The 20,063-nt window shown below is 41.3% G+C and overlaps 1 protein-coding gene across 1 annotated transcript in view; it reads right to left on the bottom strand.

The window, feature by feature from the left end:
• naa40 (N-alpha-acetyltransferase 40, NatD catalytic subunit) overlaps positions 1 to 20,063 on the bottom strand; it is a 94,118-nt gene that overhangs the window by 72,110 nt on the left and 1,945 nt on the right. Inside the window, exon 2 of the mRNA XM_054752541.1 lies at positions 15,094 to 15,243. The gene's annotated coding sequence lies outside the window, so the exon portion shown is untranslated. The remainder of the gene's footprint in view (positions 1 to 15,093; positions 15,244 to 20,063) is intronic.

Here is a 20,063-nt window from a genome sequence, read left to right on the forward strand (position 1 = left end):
TACAATATTATTGTCAACACTTTTTGATACCAAAAAAACCCACTAATGTTATATGTAATAATAATATCATAATGATGCAATATTTCCTTTAATATGTCATCTTTCACTCTGCAATGTTGTGGAATTGGTATTTGTGACATTAATTTCACCGGAAATTTGTACTGTCAAACATTTGCAGCATTTCTCTGAACGTACACAATTTTGCGCTATTCTGTTTGTATTTATTTGCCGTCCAAATGTCTCACTGAGTGTTGACTGCCGGGATGAAGGCCCTGCGTCTGTGTAGTTTTTTTCCAGATGGGAAAAATTTGTCATATGTTTGAGGTGGGCAAGATCTTTTTGTTGCCTTGTACGTTACTACCACTTTCAAATAAATTCAGCATATTGGCTTGTCCGTGCTGATGGGCTCACCTTGCTCATTATTAATATTCCCACATGGGGGCTGTGGCATTTGGGGTTGCAAGCATCTTTTTTCCCTCCTACCTTCTACTACGTTACCTTGCATTGTTCCTCGCAAAGTCCCACTCTTTTGCTGTGTGTGTGCTAGTGGCCTTGCCTCCCCCCACAGAGACAATGCGACTGACAAGAAGTCTCAGTCTGTTCGCCAGTGTTCTATGGAACACCGTTGCTCTATGAAGCGTCTAGGTGCTGAACCAACACAGAGTGAAACCTCTTCCTGCCTGTTTGGTGGCGAGAAACGAGGAAAACAGACAGGCACATGGCAATATACGGAGGCCGGCAAAATGATCAATTTCATTTTCATCTATCGTGTGATTAATTCATTTATTTAATATCGCTATAGACAGTAAATCTCTTGAGGTTTTAGTCTCTACACACCGCTAATATTTTGATAGAAAAATATGATTAACCTTTTCAGATGTTAATAAATTAAGTCCAGCACCTTCACTTCCCGCAGGGCAAAAAAAGCAAGGTGACCCAACACTTTTGCAGATGTTGCGCATCTCATTACGACACGTAGCACACAATGTTTTAATATTTAACAAGCCCTTGAGTGTTCTTAGCTGTGTGACTGGGTCAATATGGTTCTTCATGGTTCTTTTGGCCAAATCTTCCCTCCAAATACCCTCGGCCCCAACCCAAGGACAGCCACCCAGGGCAAAAGAAGCACATGAGACTATTTTTTATTTTATTTATTTTTTTTTTTTTTGAAAGATGTAGCCCATGCACTCGCCCACTTTACTCCCATGTTTCATCATTTCACAGACGTCCCCCTGCAAGCACAGCGAGTGGGATCTGAAAACACATCAGTGGATGGCGCAAGACTTTCATTTGAAAAGCCACTGCGCTGTCAATCACCTCTTTGGAGATATTGGCTCTTGAGATATTCCTTTAATTGTATGTTAATTATTGTGGCTTGTGCTGAACGAGTGTTGACAGGCGCAGTCATCTAAAAGCCATGCAGTGTGTGCGTGTGTGTGTGTGTGTGTGTTTGCTGAGATGACGTGACCGGACGTTGTCTTATAGATTCCACTGAGGTCACAGGGACAATTGTCTTTGCTGTGGCTCCTCCTCGTTCGTTTTAGTCAACAGTCAGCACTTTTCCAGCATAAAACTGGCAAGTCAGCAAACAACCATCGCCTTGATAATTAGCATAGCACTCAAAGGCCAGAGCGCCGCATAATAACATTTACTACTTTCTACCACAGCTGCAACAATTACTCGAGGAATTGATGATTAATCAAGAATCCAATTATATTCACAACTGGTTTGGTATTTGTTTCATATATTTTTTATTTTTTAGCCTCTCAATTAGGAGTATTTTTAAATTTTCTCAGTCATCTATGAAAGCAGACCTATTATATTATATTATTATATTATATATGTGATATTCACACACATCAACTCTGACTTTGGAAAACAGTGATTGACATTTTTGCCCTTTTTCTGATATGTTGGGGATCAAACCACTAACTGTTTGTGTTTGGTTCATATTGATTTTGAAATACATAATAACAAAACAAAACAAAGTTTAAGGTCTGTTAGTGTTAGCATCATTTGTGTCCTGTATGGACAGAGTTCTTGTGCAATGTAATTAGCTTTCCTTAGCAGCTAGAGTGGTACGATTATGCACATTAGAAACTGTTTATGACATTAATTATAGTTCAAATTAAAGATACACACAACAGAGCCTGGTTGGAACTGGCGATTGATGCTGTTTTACCCCTCTAGTCCTGTAGACGGCATCATTATAATTAACCATGAAATCTGTAGAAACATCACGATATCAGTGTATGGATCGTATGAGGATAGAAGGGTCATTGTGTCCAGGGCATCTGAGATTTCGGTGTGAATTTCTCATTGAGCCTGGATAATGATCATGCCGAATCATATGGTTGTCAGTTTTCACAATGTGAAATGTTCTCGGTCAGTAAGTCATGAGTCACAGTTTGGTGCACCACGAGAGACACCTCTATGATGTGCATGGATGCCCGTGTGCAACGCTTCTTTCTAATCTTGCGCAAGATTAAAGCAAAAAAAAAAAAAAGACTATCCCTTGTTGCTCATCATGGCAATATAGAAAAATTGACAACTCCCACAGAGATGAATGCTAAGACAACACATATTTTATGGGCTCTTCATTAAAAAATAGTGTTGGAATCGGTGATTGCTTTTGCGTAATAATGCCAACATAAAACAAAAACACAACCTTGTGTGTGCGTCAACTCTCATTTAAAAAAAACTATTTAACGCTTTCCAATTAAAAACACCTCTGTGTCCTCTCTTTTGTATTACAAAATCTGTTTGGGCTTTATTCACAGATTTTTGAATGAATGTTAACAGATCTGCGCATAAATTCTGGAGAAAAGACGAAAAAATGGGCTCTTCCTTGAAAAACTGGTCGTGGAAGTTTTTTTTAAATCCTTTTCTTTTACTAATAAAACAATCATAAACTAGTACATGTTTGTCAACATTTTTTTTAAATTTTTATTCATGTATTTATATCTATCTATCTATCTATCTATCTATTTATATATATATATATTAATACAGTCTGCCCCCACAAACTCACAAATAAGCTCCTCACACTTGGCCTGTCTCCCTCCCTCTGTAACTGGGTGTTTAACTTTCTCACAGGCAGACCCCAGTCAGTCAGAGTCCACAACCGCACATCCAGCTCAAGAATTGTGAGCACTGGGACCCCACAGGGGTGTGTGCTGAGTCCACTCCTCTACACGCTCTTCACCTACGATTGCGTGGCCTCCCAGAACAACACCAGCATCATTAAATTTGCAGATGACACTACAGTCATTGGCCTGATCACTGGTGGTGTTGAAACATCATACAGAAGAGAGGTGGCGGACCTCATAGCTTGGTGTCGTGATAACAATCTCCTTCTCAATACAGATAAGACTAAAGAGATGATCATCGACCCAAGAACAAGGGCAAAGGAGCCGCATAGACCCCTGTTTATTGATGAGACTGAGGTGGAGAGGGTGAAAACCTTCAAGTTCCTTGGCACACACATCAGCGAGGACCTCACCTGGTCTCACAACACCCAACAAATTCTGAAGAAGTCCCAAAGGAGACTGTACTTCCTGAGAAGACTGAGGAAATTTGGCATGCCCACCACAATCCTGAGTTGCTTTTACAGATGCACTATCGAAAGTGTCCTTACTGCCTCCATCACTGTTTGGTACGGTAACTGTACAACACGTGATAGGAAGGCACTCCAGCGGGTGATCAAGACCTCACAGAACATTGTTGGGGCAGCCCTCCCCTCACTGCAAGACATTTATAAATCTAGAGTCCTACGCAGAACACACAACCTCATCAAGGACAGCACACATCCACAACACTCATTATTCACACTCCTACCGTCAGGCAGACGCTACAGGAGTTTGAAGTCCAGGACCACAAGGCTGGCAAACAGCTTTTACCCACAGGCCATCAGGCTCCTCAACGAAGCACTCGCACACGCCGCACGCAACACACGCACACACTCATAGCACTCTATCTATTTATTTATTTATTTGTATTATTTACTTGTATTAATGTCTCTTCTGTTGTTGTTGCTTAATTTATTGGTATATATGTTTATGTGTTTATGTTTCTTATGTTCTTATTCTTTCATTTGTTTTCTTTCTTTTCTTGGGAGAATGAACAGAATAAGATTTTCATTGCATAGTATAACTGCTGTTTTACTATGCACATGACAATAAAACTCTCTTGATCTTGATCTTGATATATATTTATTTCAAAGTAATACATGTGAAACACATAAATCGTCAGTAATTGGTGAGTCTTGAGAATGGGTGTGGATTAGATCAAATCTGAATCTTCATAGAATTTGCTGAACATGTTTAATTGTGTAAATTTTGACACTGACTGACTGACTGACACATCATGTGCATGCCGGTGGCGTCACCTTTGCGAAATGCAGTGCAATGATTATTGCAGCCCTGCAACGCAACGGGACAACATGGATGAAAATACTAATGTTTTCCGTTCATGAAGAAAGAAACAAGCTTTAAAGTAACCCCAAAATATCGTCAAATCTTCTACTACTAATGACTTGTGTGCATTAGTTTCCCAATATGGAGCTTAAAGGTGCAGTGACGCAGAGGGGAGCGAGCCAACTCATTAGATTGGGCTACAGACTAAGTCGGATTAACCTCTGAGCGGCAGCGCAAAGACACGCGATGCTGAGCGACACCAGAAGAAAACCTTCTTCTGGTGTCGTCACTGGGAACAGCAAGAAGAATTCAGTAGACGGGCAACACTTTGCAGCACCCATTCAAATCCCAACATGGCGCTCCTCTTCCTCGCTGCAACGCTGAACTTAATTCAGATGGAGAGCAATTTAGCTGCTCACAATTCCAGATTCCAGCGCCAATCTCTGGATTTTATGGCTTTCATGGGGATAAGGCACCGCATGCAGGCTAAAGCTTCTGATAGGAATTTGGCCCGGCGTGGAAGTCCTGACTCACACGCTCTTGGCCTGTGTGCCCGCAGAGCCAGAAGCAGGAAGGGCATTTGACTCTGGATGCTGAAGGTTACATTTGCGCAAGGAATGCACGACATCCCCAAACTGGCCCCTTTGGCAATGTACTTTTATTAAAATGTTGTGTTTTTTTTAGCAAGCCCTGCAGCATGTGAATAAACACTTCATGTGCTTATATGTCATTCTACTCACGCTCCCAAATGAACTATTAAATGAGTGCACTTGGAAAGGCAACAAATTTCAAAGCTGTCCTCCTCCTCCTCCAGGGCCACTAATTTGTAACAACAGCACCAAAGCATCTGCAAATGCTTGAAATTTGTCCACAAGATCCATGAAGTCAATGAGAAATTAAGACAAATTCTGACGAAAGCCCGGCATGTTCACGAAAGGATGAAAACACTGAAAGACGCTCAAGCTGTTCCCGCTTAAGTTGACAACCTGTCTGTGTGCACCAACTAATCAAGTCCTGGTCCACCGTGTTCTTATCACGAAAAAGTGCCGCATAAGTCAACGTCGACCGCTTCTGTCGACATATAATGTGAGCTCCAAAGATCTCATCGGTCAATTTATGTTGACGTGTTGTAGTTTTGTTCACGTCATCATTATTGCTGTGCAGTGTGAAATGACAACAGCAACGAAACCACTGTCTGGTTAAAGTATTAAAATGTAAACTGACTTCCTGTTCAGTGCAAAGTAAGCTTCTATATAAAAGCATTGCAGTATTAACCTGGATTCTACCCAATCAACTAACAAAATGCACATGTCATTATTTTCCTTTCAGATTGTTAGTCAGCAGAAGAAAGATTTGCACATGTACGAAAGCTTTATAGTCATTGTAGCCAAGACATACAAAATTAGCGCAGCAGTTCTGTTAGATAAGAGGATAAAATATCATATGAAAACTCAAGTTTCAAAATAAAAATATGCACATATGGAAGAAAACCATAACAACAAACTGCCGTAGGTGAAAAACTCCTTTATCATCACCCATTCTCCTTAAGCCAGTCAGAAGTATGTGAATGTGCAAACAATAACTAGTTTCGGTTTCCATTTCGGTTATGTTGACAATCACCTATGTCGATCTGAGTCAGCCAGTCTGTGGGGTGACAAACGAGAGCCACTGTACAGTACAGTGCAACTTCGGTTAGCGTACGCCCTGGTTAGAGTTTTTTGGTATACATCTTAAAATGTACTAATAAAATGAGCCTCAGTTTGCATTCATTTCCCGGTTAGTATACAATATGGCGTGTGTCTTGTCGTGTTATGAATACACTGCATGAGCCCAACTGTATTTTAATCACATTTTTTTAGTCCCTGTTAACATTGTGTTAGCATGGGAAGCGAAAGTCATTGTCTCTGACCTTTGTCGTCCGTCTGTGACGCAGTTGACTCTGGAGTTCTTTGCTAACTAACACAGTTCCCAGTGCCAGCATTTTGATAAAGAAGGTGAGAAATACTATTGAATTCAAGGAATAACTCGTAGGAAAGCATAAAGGTGCAATGTATGAAGGCACATGTATATCTCTTCTCCTCTCTCTCTCTGTTCATCATCGCGTGATGACATTAAATGACATTAAGTGACAATAAATGCTCATCTATCCATTTCATTTGTCATCTGTATGCATTTTGAATTGTATATATAATTGCATATATAATTGTAAAACTAAGTATTTTGTGTCAACACTTTTGGGTGTCCGGAACGGATGAATTGGATTTACATTACAGTGGTACCTCTTTAAACGTCCGCCCCGGTTAGTGTGCTTCTCAGTTAAACTTGGTAAAAGTGATGTTAAATGTTCAGTTGTCCATTCATTTGTCATTTGTAATGATTTTTGCATCATTTCCTGCATGTAAAACTATAATTATTGTCTATAAAATGTATTTTGTGTTAAAACTGGGTGTCTGGAATGGATTAATTGGATTTACATTATTTTCTATGGGAAAATGTGCCTTGGTTAGAGTTCGTTTGGTTTGAGTTGGACCTTCTGGAACGGGTTAATGACTTTAACCAAGGCTCCGCTGTATTTCCTAAGGCAGGGGTGTCAAACTCATTTTCATTGGAGGGCCACATCGCAGTTACGGCTGACCTCAGAGGGCCACTTGTAACTGTCAGTATATATGAATGTAAATATGAATATATTATTACACAGTTGCCCATGCATTAGATTATTATATATTTACTTACAAATTGATGGATAACTTCCTTCGAAATGAGAAGTGAAGTGAGAATGTCATGGTGACAAGTAGACATTCAAGTATTTGTTTTTGAAAAATGCTTGGAATATTTGGTGCATGATTAGATAATCCTGACGTTTAGAAGAACCACATGCAGTACAATTTTTATGTCAAAATGACAGATCAAATACATTTAGAAGGGCAGAGGTGAAGTGCATTATTGACATGCATTATTCCAAGGGTTTCGCGGGCCGCATAAAATGATGTGGCGGGCCACATCTGGCCCCCGGGCCTTGTGTTTGACACCTGTGCCCTAAGGGAAAACATTATTTGGTTAGCGTACATTTCAGTTTGAGTCTGTCCTTCTAGAACGGATTAATGCCGCTAACCAGGCTTCCACTGTATATTGAAGCAAGAACCTTTTTGTGAGATACTTGACAAAAGATGTCCCCGGTGGCTCAAATCATTTTAAGACTCCAGACAGCTTTTCTGGAACCAAAATCCTACTTTTATCATTTGAAAAGTGGCAAAGCAGAGCAACCGCGGCATGATGAGATGTGTGTGGACATCAGCGTCGAGCCCTTACAAGTGAAAGTGACATCTTGGCCCGTCATCAAGCAACGCGCGGAATTCAATTAATTAGCAACAGATGAAATGAGGCGCTTTTACCAATGCTAAACGCAATTAGAGGCAGAGCGTGGCTAATCCGTGTGAAAGGAAACGCGACGGCGCCATGCTTGCAGGCTGAAGTGGACCAAGTACAACAGTGATAGAGATGCATGTGGATTTTCCCCGATATATTGCTTTAGTGTGAGACAAGAATGTCTGAGCCAAATCTGCTTCAGAAATCCTCAAATTATGAGCTGCTGCGTCGACCTTTGCAGGCTCTGACCTCCTCTACCTCTTCTTTTTTCAAGACTCAGGGCGCCAGGATCTGGCCTAAAAAGCTCTGGAAATAGAATATTTTCACAAGTTTTCATTAAACCGTTGCATTAAAAATAACATAACCTAGGCTTTTTTTTTCCATAGTGCTTTTTGTTTGGAAGTATTTTGTCATGCTGAAGGAGCACACTTTGATTTAAAGCCAAGTTCTCGTTGGGTCCGACCCAACACAAAGCACATTAGCCTGCCTGGACTACTTCTTCTTCTTCTTCTTCTTCTTCTCCCTCAAGCCTCAGGCTTGATTTGTATTGGGTTCATGCTTTTCCTCAGTTCCCTTTTAAACATGAGCACATGAAGGCAACGTGGACCATGTCAGCTCGGCCAAGTTGCATGCAGAGAAAGAAAGAAAAGCAAAAAAAAAAAAACACAGCCCAGCAGGAATATTTAGTTTGTCCTCTGAGGGGAGACAAGGTGAAGCCTGGGTAATGCACCAAGTAATACTGTCAACACTGAGGAAAATACTGTACTGTAATCAAATAACGGCCTCTTTCATGACCTACAGCAGCCTTCATGCCAAAGAGCGCAGTAACTAAATTGGTAAATTAAATTTCCATCAACCATTCAACAAACAAAAATGGAGCAAAGATTATGGCACAGATCAGACATCAAAAAAGGACTTTGAATAATAGCACGTCTAATAGCTGAGCCATCAGAGATTGTGTATTCGCGTCAACATGTTCCAGTGTTTCCCCTACCATAATTTTAGAATTTCATTATTATTTTATAATCAATATAGCGCCAAACCACAACAGACGTAATTAAAGGATACCTTGCATACAGAAAAGGTTATTTCATCAGAGAAATTAAATATTCATGTTTATCTTATTTACATGACAATGTGTCATTTTCGTCACAACGTGGTCTCGTCAATTTCTCATCTGCTCTCTGCATCGCATGATCGTTGGAGCGATTTCATTCATCCAGTAATTGTAGAGGAGCGATCACATTACTGTCTGCTACGCTGCATGCGTGTTTGTGCTGTAAGCATAGGGGAACCACTGCATTTTACTCTTGTGACGTACGGTAGTCCTCTTCAAGACTGTTTCTGAGTAGACCCAACTTCACTTCAAGTTTTCAACCATAACCAACAATTTCAGTGGGGAATAAAATATGAGTAAGATGGAGGACAATCTTCATGTATCTGGGCACAATTAAAGACCCTCCCCCCAACCCTGAAGTTCACTCTTGTGTATCCGCTGTGGACATAACATTAAAAGACACCATGAGAAGCCATTGTGCATTACCAGAGGCCAAGCCCAGCTGGCTTTAATAGCGACACAGCTAGCAAGGCCAAAGCTGGCCTGAAGCCACCGAGCGGGACGTTCCGGCCTGGCAGCTTTAAACAAAAGGTTGGAACCAACCCCCTCCCCAAAACGGCACAGTCTGATGGCTGAGTTAGCTTGCGGAGCGTAGCAAAACTTGGCCTTCTTCGACCTGGCTTTGGCTCTTTGAAGACTGCATTAGCAATGACTAAACGCAAACCACATTCAGCGCCACTTGAGGCATGTTCCTTAACTTGCACTCTTCCCGGGTACTCCCCATGTGGCTTTGAGGTTCGGTGCAAGTGGAAAGTTCACGTTGGAGACGCCACAGACCACTTGTGAAGATGCTACCATGGTGAATGATTGGACAATGATAGGATAGAGTGTGATACTAGAGGGCGTGGCTTAGATGCATGCTTGTAACAACCATAAGTCTCAAATATTAGCATGTGACAGTCCTCAGGGACTGCCATCTTCAGGGCGTACTCAGACTACTCACACTAGGTCAATCGTATACCGAAAGCACAGTACGTTTGGCTCGTGTGAGCGCCATGAACATGCTTTCCCTCTTCTGGCACGTTTGGAAGATGTGGTCTGTGGCCTTCCATGCACAAGAACATGGGTCATATTGCGATCGCTGTATGCAGACTCTTAACACACATTTCATAATATAAAAATAAAATACAAAGACTCAAAATAAAACGCACAGCATGATCTCTCATCCATGACTACATTTGTGTACGTAATACAGACGTGTCAGCGGCAACCGTGTGCAAAATAAATGATCAAAATGACTCCCAATAGGGCTTGAAAATGGGCCACAAAGTTATCAAAATTGCAGTAGAACAGCAGAATAGAAGCGATGGAACAAGCAATGAATGGTCAGTGTGAATGCAGGCCAGAGGGCCCAGGAGAGGGAGAGGGAATCACGGCTAAGTCCAGAACGGTACAAATGTTCTAGTATGAGTACACCCCTCAGTCAAAGAAGATCAAAGGCAGCTTTTCTTGGATGTTTTCAGCTTTTGTAAATAGTTTCTGTCAGCCCATTCCCCAAACTTCATATTAACCCTTCAAAGGATCCATCAAGGTGCTGTTTTCTGAACTTGCTGTGGTGGCAAGCAGCATTCGAGGAGAAACTTGTCAACGTGGATTACAGGTGCGTCTTCCAAGGGAGGAGTTGACATGATTCCTGCACTTCTGGCTGGGACGTGACAGTGTTTTGACTTCATCATTTTCATTCTTCCTAATGTGGCTTTGGGCAGAAGTGCAAGGTCGAGGCGTTGAGGTGAGCACTTGGTCCAAATCACAGCAATGCTGACAAACATTCGCTTGAGGCTGTGGAGCTTTTATGTAATCTTCAGAGACAACGTCTGGTTCACTCAAGTTGATTTCAGCTTTATTAGCTTGAAGGCGTCAATTGACAACAGAAGCTCTCAGATGGCACTTTTCATATGGACTCCTTAAACAGGAAGTCCTCAGCCTATATAAGAGTTGCGTCAGTCAAGTTTTAAGTGTAAAGCGAAACTTATACCAATAATTAAAAAAAATGAAATACAATAATTAAATCACACCGCAACTAAAAGAAAGGGAACATCTTCTTACTTTTATCCTTGTGGTTTTGGTGCACACTTGAAGGGACGTTGCAAGGGAGGGAGAGCGTTATTGGGAGGAGGGAGTTTCAATAATGAGACCTCGACAGTACTTAGTTATCACTGTCCATTTAGGACATTTAGGTCCATAGGAGCAGATCCTTTCACATGTTCAAGGTTGCCATGGTCAACGTGATGGTCCAGCGGCTTACGCAAAGCACACGGCCAATGTTGGTCGGCGTTTCTCCATTTTCTGAGCATTTTGGGAAGTCTTCATTTCACTTCAATTCTCACTTTCACTTTCCTTTTCCAGCAGAGTCTGACTCATGCTTGGGGGACATACCGGTAATGAAGGATACAGGTAATGAAGGGAAAAAGTTTCCTAAAAGGAATGAAAGTAACCTTATCCTTCCTCGGTGTAGTGACAAGTGATAACGTATTCTCCGCCTTCGTATTCTTCTGGCGTGCACACGTAACTACGTACCTTTTTTTGTACGGTATTAATAATTACATTACATTAAGCAGATACATACAAGCTTCCCTCTAGTGTGTACAGACAAGCATTGTGACCTCACCACTCTCTTACAAAGTACTGAAAATCAAGCGAGGGTGGAAAACCTACGCGGCCCACAAAAGCATTCTGGCAAAAGTGCCTGAGTTAGAGTGATGGAAGAGGTTGGTTCTCTGCAGTTCATCTAGAAGGGGCGGTAAATGGACCTGGTGTTCATGAGCTGAACAGAACCCCTGGGATTAAAAGAATACATTGTTACTTGGTATACAATAATCCCTTGTTTATAGTGGTTAATTGGTTCCAGATGCGACCGTGATAAGTGAATTTCCACAAAGTAGGATTCCTTATTTATAAATTGAATATTTTCATCAAGCATAAAAAACCTGTTTAGGACCTTCTAAATACAGTTTTTAACATTATTAGAGCCCACCAGACATAAAACCCATGACGCCCATGACACCCTGACAGTTTTTAAAAATTAATTAATGAATAAATGATTGCTGTTTCGTGGCTGACTATGGCCCATTATTAGTATTCTGGTCACTTGGCATCAGTAATGACACAAAACATTGATGAGACATGACGTTACATTACATAACCTCAATACTGCAGGTAGTCAGCCATGGCATGTCCGACATGATGGAATGAAACGATACGTTTTTACCACTTTGTTTGAAACCTTTCTTAAATTTAGAATAAATAAATTGGAGGCTAACTAGTTAACTCGTTAGCATGCTATGCTTAAAGCCGTGGCCGTCTCTTGTGTCCTGCAGTGATCTCATAGCCTGCACATTAGCAATGTGGTGTAAGCAAAGAATAATAGTAATGTAAAATAATGTAGACTATAGACTATAGGGGTGTTAGTTCATGTCTACAGGGCTCTAATAATGGTTAAAAAAAAACACATTTAGAAAATCATAAACCGGTTTTCTATGCTCTTCCTATGAAAATATTCCATTTATTAATATTGAATCCCACTTTGCGGGAATTCACTTATCGCGGTCTGGTCTGGAACCAATTAACTGCGATAAACCGCGACTGTATAGTAGACAAAATTTAAAAAAATAAGCCATTTAAGACGTAAATAAGACTCTGCTCGTGTGTTACCATAAATGTCTTCCCTCCGGGACTTGAAAGAGAGGCGGCCAGGAGGTGACGTTGGGGGTTCAGAGTTGAGTTTCAGCTTTGTTTGGTAACGGACGCAAAAGTAGCCTGTGTTTTTATTAGGGATTATCGTGCCTGTTGTGAGATAATTCAAACCTACAACAGAAGCCTGTTTTTCCGGCGATCAACTCCGATCCTAGTGTGTCTCACCGAACATCACAGGAACACTACTGACACCCCGTGACCAGTGTAAAATAATATCATTAGAGTCTTTCAATGCGTTATTTTTGCATTATAGTTAATTTAGCTATTTTTATGCTTGAAAACTGAGGCACACAATATATGGATTAAATATGCATATTGCATATGTACATATTCATATGTACATATATCTTTAAACTTTGGGATTATGGGATGGCGTCTGAGCAAGACATCTACTGATTTTAAACGATATTTGCAATATGCATTTTTGTTTGTCAGTGCTCTACTGGTATAAAGTTTTACACCAATTTGATCACTGATGGTGGCCGGCATCAACTTTGATAAAAAACAGAAACAGGAATTATATACACGCACGCACGCACGCACGCGCACGCACGCGCGCGCGCGCACGCACGCACGCACACACACACACACACACGCACACACACACACACACACACACACACACACACACACACACACACACACACACACACACACACACCCCAATTATGCTGGTTCATAAAGGCTGGAGGGCTCATGACTGATTTGACTAATTTCAATGTGCTGAGTGGCTATGAAACACCTGCCGCAGACACAAGCGCAGCTGTTTGTCTTGGCAGGAACATCTCAACCCCTGCGACCCCAAGTCACCCTCATCCATCATGTACACACACATATGCATAAACCCGCACACATACACACAGACACTAATAAACACAGTGTGTTTAAATATACCAAAAGACCTCTTGTCCTGTGATCTTCAGCGATATGTCACACAAGAGGTGGGATGCAGAGACCACAATTCCCTGCAGGATCAGGTCTTCCCCCTCACCAATAAACACCGGATAGTTACACAGGACACACATACACACACACTGAACATCATAAATGTTTGATCACAATATTCACATCAAATAACCAGCTGTCCTGGCGGCTCCGAGACCGCTGCGAGGCCCCAAATGGAGACGAATGACACGTGCAGAACAAGTTAATTGAAGTGGTTTATGTCAAAGTATATGAACATACACATTAGCATAGAAATAGATGCAGCACTAATTTGATGCGCTTTAGTAGTCGCTAGTTCATCATGAAACACCTCAATCCTCCGTGAACATTACGACCTACACATTTTATTCTTTCAAAATCGTTGTGTGTGTTCTGACATCAACAAAATGTACACCCTCTGTGATACACACTGCAAGACCCGAGCAAAGACAATGACAAAACACACAGCAGGTTTCCAAGCAAATATTTCATCCAGGCTCACGGGGACGGCGCACCAGCAAAGGAGAAGCGAGATGGATTCACAGGCATGCAGCGTTTATCACAATTACTTCCTGCAACACACCATCAAAATTCTACAGGCGGTGGCTGAGATTTGGTCTCCAAACCTTCTCTAAGGAAACGCTTGATGGTTTTATTTGCTCTTAAATCTGCTGATGCAAGTCTGCTGCAATTTACACTCTTGCTAGTTTAATATTAACTTAACAGTTTGAGAAAATGTGTTTGCACAAAAATATATTCCTCAATTATGCAAAAGTGAGTTTTTAATGATGTTTTAACAGTAATGTTTGGCCGTAGCGCTTGTTTATGGGCACCAAACGTAAAGAAAAATCTATCATCTCTGTCAGTTGTTTGCTGCGCTTTTGAAGTTATGTCTTTTCATGACGTCATGAAGGGAAAAAAACTCCATCATGGATATGATAACGCCTCTGACCCGTCCCTAGCTAGATGAGCCCGCCCACCACTTTGTTAAAAAAAAACAAAAAAACTAGGCTTCACTACACATCTTAAAATTAGGCTCTGCCAACTCTAGGAGTTGTAAGTTTGATCATTTTGTTTTTCCTTTGCAAATAGGATAACTTTCTAGCTGTTAAAATGTGGGCATAATATTAGCACTGCAGCTATGCTAACGTTCGTGTCTTTAACGTTATGTTGTTTTATGTGATATATGGAATCTATTATTAGTGCAGTTATAAGGAGGACATCTCTGAGACTTATTTAAAATTGATGAAAAATAGTGTAATATGGAACCTTTAATAATTGGTTACTGCTATCCATCCATCCATGCATCTTCTACCGCTTATCCGAGATCTCTATTTGTTTTCTGTCTAATGCACAATTTAATTTGTAGCAGTTTAAATTTTTTGTTGATTAAATTCCAATTACAATGATAATATTATATTATATAATTACAGCTGGCACACTTCATTTGCACTCTCATTCACTCGAAGATGCCCAGTGGGATAGACTGTGGTCATCTACAGCAATGCGCTTCTCGTTGATTGTAACAGAAAGACAATGTATGCAGGCTATAAAAGAAAAATAAGTAAACAACGCTACCTGTGATGGTTGCGCCAGCTGGTGTTTTGACACAGGCATGTGGACGTCTTTGTCGGGCAGTGTCTGTGACCCCTGACCCCTCGTGACCCCACCAGGTCGTCTGGAGACTCTCCTTGTGGAGGGGTCAAGCTGAGGAGGAACGTGGCAAAGCTGTTACGTGGAGAGACAAGCGGAGATAACAACATGAATGAATAACATGTTAAGTAGCCTGGAATAACGTAGCATGATAAAAGAGCTCGAAGGGTCAAGGAGGAGGGAATGCAAATAGAGAAGACACATACGTGTGTTGTGTTACATACGTATGCGATAAGACACAACAGAGTGCTTTGAATCCAGGTCACATTCCTGGATTTTCCTGCTTTTTTTAACCACAAAGATGCCAAAGAAACACATATTCCCTGACTGCGAGGTCATTGTAGCCAATCAGAAAGCCTGAAGGAGCCACATGTTGACTCATCCATTAATTAAACACTCCTGGTCAACATTTCAAGACCAGTTGAAAAATTTACATGTTGTACCGTTTGACCTTAAGGAGGTTGTAAGTGGAGCTTCAAAATGCAAAATACAAAAAGAAAAAATGGGAGTCAGACAAAATGGATGGCAAGAGAAGTTTACAAAAATGGACCTCTGTTCCAGACAATGGATGCCCTCCGTGAAGCCATCTTCACCACCAGGAGCAACATTCCACTTGCCTCAGACACACTGGCATGTTGGCCACACAGTCAGGACATCGGGAAGATCTGGGTTCGAATCTCTGTTGGGCATCTCTGTGTGGAGTTTGCATGTTCTCGTGGATTTTCTCCGGGTACGTTTCTCCGGGTAGGTTAGGCTAATTGGCAACTCTAAATTGTCCATAGGTATGAATGTGAGTGTGAATGGTTGTTTGTGGCGATATGTGGCAACCAGTCCAGGGTGTACCCCGCCCGTCGCCCAAAGTCAGCTGGGATAGGCTCCAGCATACCCCCGCGTCCCTAATGAGGATAAGCTGCATAGAAAATGGATGGATGGGTTGTTTGGGGTCCAATTTTTTTTTGTCTAACACCCATTTCTTCTTTTTGCATTTTGAAGCTCTACTTAGAACCTACTTAAGATCCAATACTAATTTTGATCAGACGCACATTGATATGTTTGGTATGTGTACCAGTTGTTTTTTTTTTACTTTTGCATGCGTTAATTTGTCTTTCGTTTCTATATATTCTATATATGTACAAAAATGATACACATAAAAATCCATCTTTTATGCTGCTTATCCTCACTAGAGTCCCAGGTATGCTGGAGCCTATCCCAGCTGACTTCGGGAGGCGGGGTACACCCTGGACTGGTCGCCAGCCAATCGCAGGGCACATATAGACAATCAACCATTCACACTCACATTCATACCTATGGACAATTGAGAATTGCCAATTAACCTAACATGCATGGTTTTGGAATGTGGCAGCACCCGGAGAAAACCCACGCACGCACGGGGAGAACATGCAAACTCCACACAGAGATGCCCAATGGTGATTCGAACCCAAATCTTCCCGATCTGCTGACCGTGTGGCCAACATGCTACCCACTAGGCCACCGTGCAGCCGCGCATAAAAATGAAAATACATATTTTCTTTTGCAGGGCAGGCCTACAAGCAAGCCGCTCTGGGTCAGGAGGAGATGAGCAATACGGCAAAGTCACGGACAACAGAACGAGATAAGAACAGACGAGGCGGACAATGCGATGGCCACAGGAGAGATGACAGATAGCTGCAGGGTGTGTGTGTGTGTGTGTGTGTGTGTGTGTGTGTGTGTGAGGGGAAAACAGTGGAGATAAGGCAGGAGAGATAAAGTGTTCTGACAGCATTTCACATTCAAGATGACATAAGTGGCAGAAGCAGCAGGAAAACATGAGATGAGATGAAGTAGGCGGTGCTGACACCTGTTGCCATCACACAAGTGCCTATAACACAAGTGTGTGTGTGTTTACATATACATTATATACAGTATATATATATATATATATGTATGTGTGTGTGTGTGTGTGTGTGTGTGTGTGTGTGTGCGTGTCATGGACGTCAATGCATCTGATGGAGTTAAGTACATCTCAGTGATTACTTTTCATATGGCGTTCTTTGCCTTTTAAAAGAGCTCATCCCAAAGAGACGCACAAGTTTAGATTTGACAGTCGCCACGGCAATGGGAAGCTGAAGCAGTGAGCGGCAATGAGCACTGACAAACACACAAACAAGGCGTAGTTTTCACCCCCCTCCACCCACCCCAGCCTATTTCAAACTTTCACTGAGGACGCTGTCTCATGATGTAGCAAGAACCAGACGTTTTTTGTTTTTTTTTAATTACTTTGCTTTAAACTTTCAAAACTCTTACATGAGGGAGAACACTATTGATTTTGAATAATATCCAAAGGTCATATCAGTGCCCCTCTCTGTCATCTTTCTAGAAACAATCTTTCAGGGATAATTGCACTTTTTGGTAGAAAGACCAAGAACCCTGCTGATGTTCAATGATACCCGACCTAAGACGTTCGAGGTTGCTGAGGCCAAGGTTCATATCATACATTCCACATACAGTGCCTTCTAGACACATTAGAACAGTGAGGTCAATCCCTTTATTTTTGCTGTGGACTGAAAACACTTGGGTTTGACATTAAAAGACAAATACGAGGCCCGAGAGCAGCATTTAAGCTTTTATTTGCAGGTATTTACAATCTGACTTTTGTCAGTCATACAGCGTCTTTGTCTCAGTGGGTGGTGGCGGGGCCGGTAGCATACAGTTACACATAGACTGCATAAGAGTGTGACGTCTTAGAAATGAAATGAGTATACATTGTCATATTTTTTCTATTTTTTCATTGTACTTTTCTTAAAAGTAATAATAAAATCTCATCCTGTTCTAGTAGACCCATCGTGTATCATCTCGTCTCATGAACTGAGTGTCTTGTGACACCCCTTGTGCACAGTGCTCTCTACCCGTCATTGTTTTCAAACAGTCTTCTCCAAACTTTTACGAAAATGACTGCATGCTGGATGCAAGAACTTTCCTGATTTTGAACGATCACCCACCCATGATGTCCTTTAAACTTGTGAGATATAATTGTGCCATGAAAGAGCAAGAACACTACTGATTTTAGGTCAACAAGGTTTCTTTTATTTTAAAGCAAGAATAAAAGTAACAAGGAATGCCCCAAGCATACCGTAGACGGAATTCATTTGCTTATTGATGATCACATTTACTGGTAACTTGCTCGGGAATTCGACTTGGTGAGACAATAATGGCCCGGTATTTACTGGATGGCTCTGCTTAAAAAGCTGGACGCATTAAATCTTTTCTCAGGATTTACACGGCGCTATAGGCAAAAAAAAAAAAAAAAAAACATTGAGACAATACACAAATAAGCAAAAGAGGCCTGCCACGGAAGACAAAATGATTGCAGAAGCTTGAATGAAGAAAAACACAGAAACTTTTCGCATATGAATATGTGGAATGGACTGAGTAAAGAGTCCTAATTTGAGCAGTTTAGTAATTTATCATTTAGTTGACAAACAGATTGCATGGATATCCATGTTGACCGTCTTAAACCCTTGTTGGCAGCCCCGCCTGCTTCTATCTTCCTGCCATGTTGAACCAGTTTGGTGCCGACATAAATCACCTTTGTGGGACTTTTATATATTTAAACTATATCAGTGTGACTTACAAATGATGAGGCCAAGTATTTATGTGCGTATGAGTCGCTGAAGCTTTGTAATCGGAGCACAGGGCAGTAAAAGACACATTGGCGTCTGGATGGGTGTAAATCCATACAATTTGGGGTCTAATGAAGTGCGACTGACACGGCAACGTGGGCGCCTTCTCAGGGGAGCGCTGGATCCAATAAGGAGGGAAATAGGAGACGGTTTACTTTAGGAGGAAGGTGAATGTTTGCATTTGATGGACACAGCTCTGAACTTTGGAAACTAACCGGTTGTTTCGATTATGATTTTATGTGAGAACCGACAAGCTTGGAGAACCAATGAACATAAAAGTTACAGTTTTGTTTAAAATGAGTGGCCGAGTCACAATAAAACTGACACATAATCATGAAAAAAAGCACAATAATAGACATGCGGCTTTTGCATGTGATCATACTGCGCAGGTACAGGCTGGCTTTTATTATGTCATCCTGCCCTAGCTACAACAGGTTCCAGTTTAATGATGCTAATATTGTACATCCAGTTTGGGAATAACTTGCTTGAGAGTTGACAAGTACGGTGGACCCCATTTATGTCAACGCCACTCAGACTGACAAACTAAAACCAACCATTGCTTGCACATTTACTTGTGACTTTGGCCAGCGACAAAGAATGGGAAGGGGAATGGGAAGGTGTCAGTGGGGGCGTGAGAGGCGGGGGTACGATACTCATAAAATTTCTTCAAGGTTGGTATGTCTGGTTGTGTCTTTATTCATGCTTGAACAATGTTGGTGCCAGCAACTCATACAGTGGTTTGTACAGATAGATAAATGAATACTACAGGTTCTGAAAAGTATTTCCAATCGGGGGGCATGACGGAAAAGAACTGATAACCACTGCCTTTGGGTCTTACGTCGACAAAATGTACAGTCATGTACACTTATGTCAACCATGTACAGTCCCTCGCTACATGGCAGTTGGAATATAATAATAATAATATAATAATAAATGGTTTCATGGTTGACTATGGCCTATTATTAGTCAAAAAATATAGAAAAACAAGTCACATGTCGTATTCTGGTCACTAGGCGTCAGTAATGTTACATTAATGAGACAGGACATTAAATGAATTTACATTACCTTAACAGTGCATGTAGTCAGCACTGCCATGTTGGACAAGATTGAGTGAAAAAGTTTTCTTCCCATTCCGTGTAGTTTTTGGCTTCTTACTCTGTCTTTCTTCCCCACGTCATTTGAAACACTTTCTTAAGTTTAGAATACATACAGTAAATTGGAGAGGCTAATTAGTTA

This window comes from Dunckerocampus dactyliophorus, chromosome 15 (genome assembly GCF_027744805.1).
Source record: "Dunckerocampus dactyliophorus isolate RoL2022-P2 chromosome 15, RoL_Ddac_1.1, whole genome shotgun sequence".
Taxonomy (NCBI): domain Eukaryota; kingdom Metazoa; phylum Chordata; class Actinopteri; order Syngnathiformes; family Syngnathidae; genus Dunckerocampus; species Dunckerocampus dactyliophorus.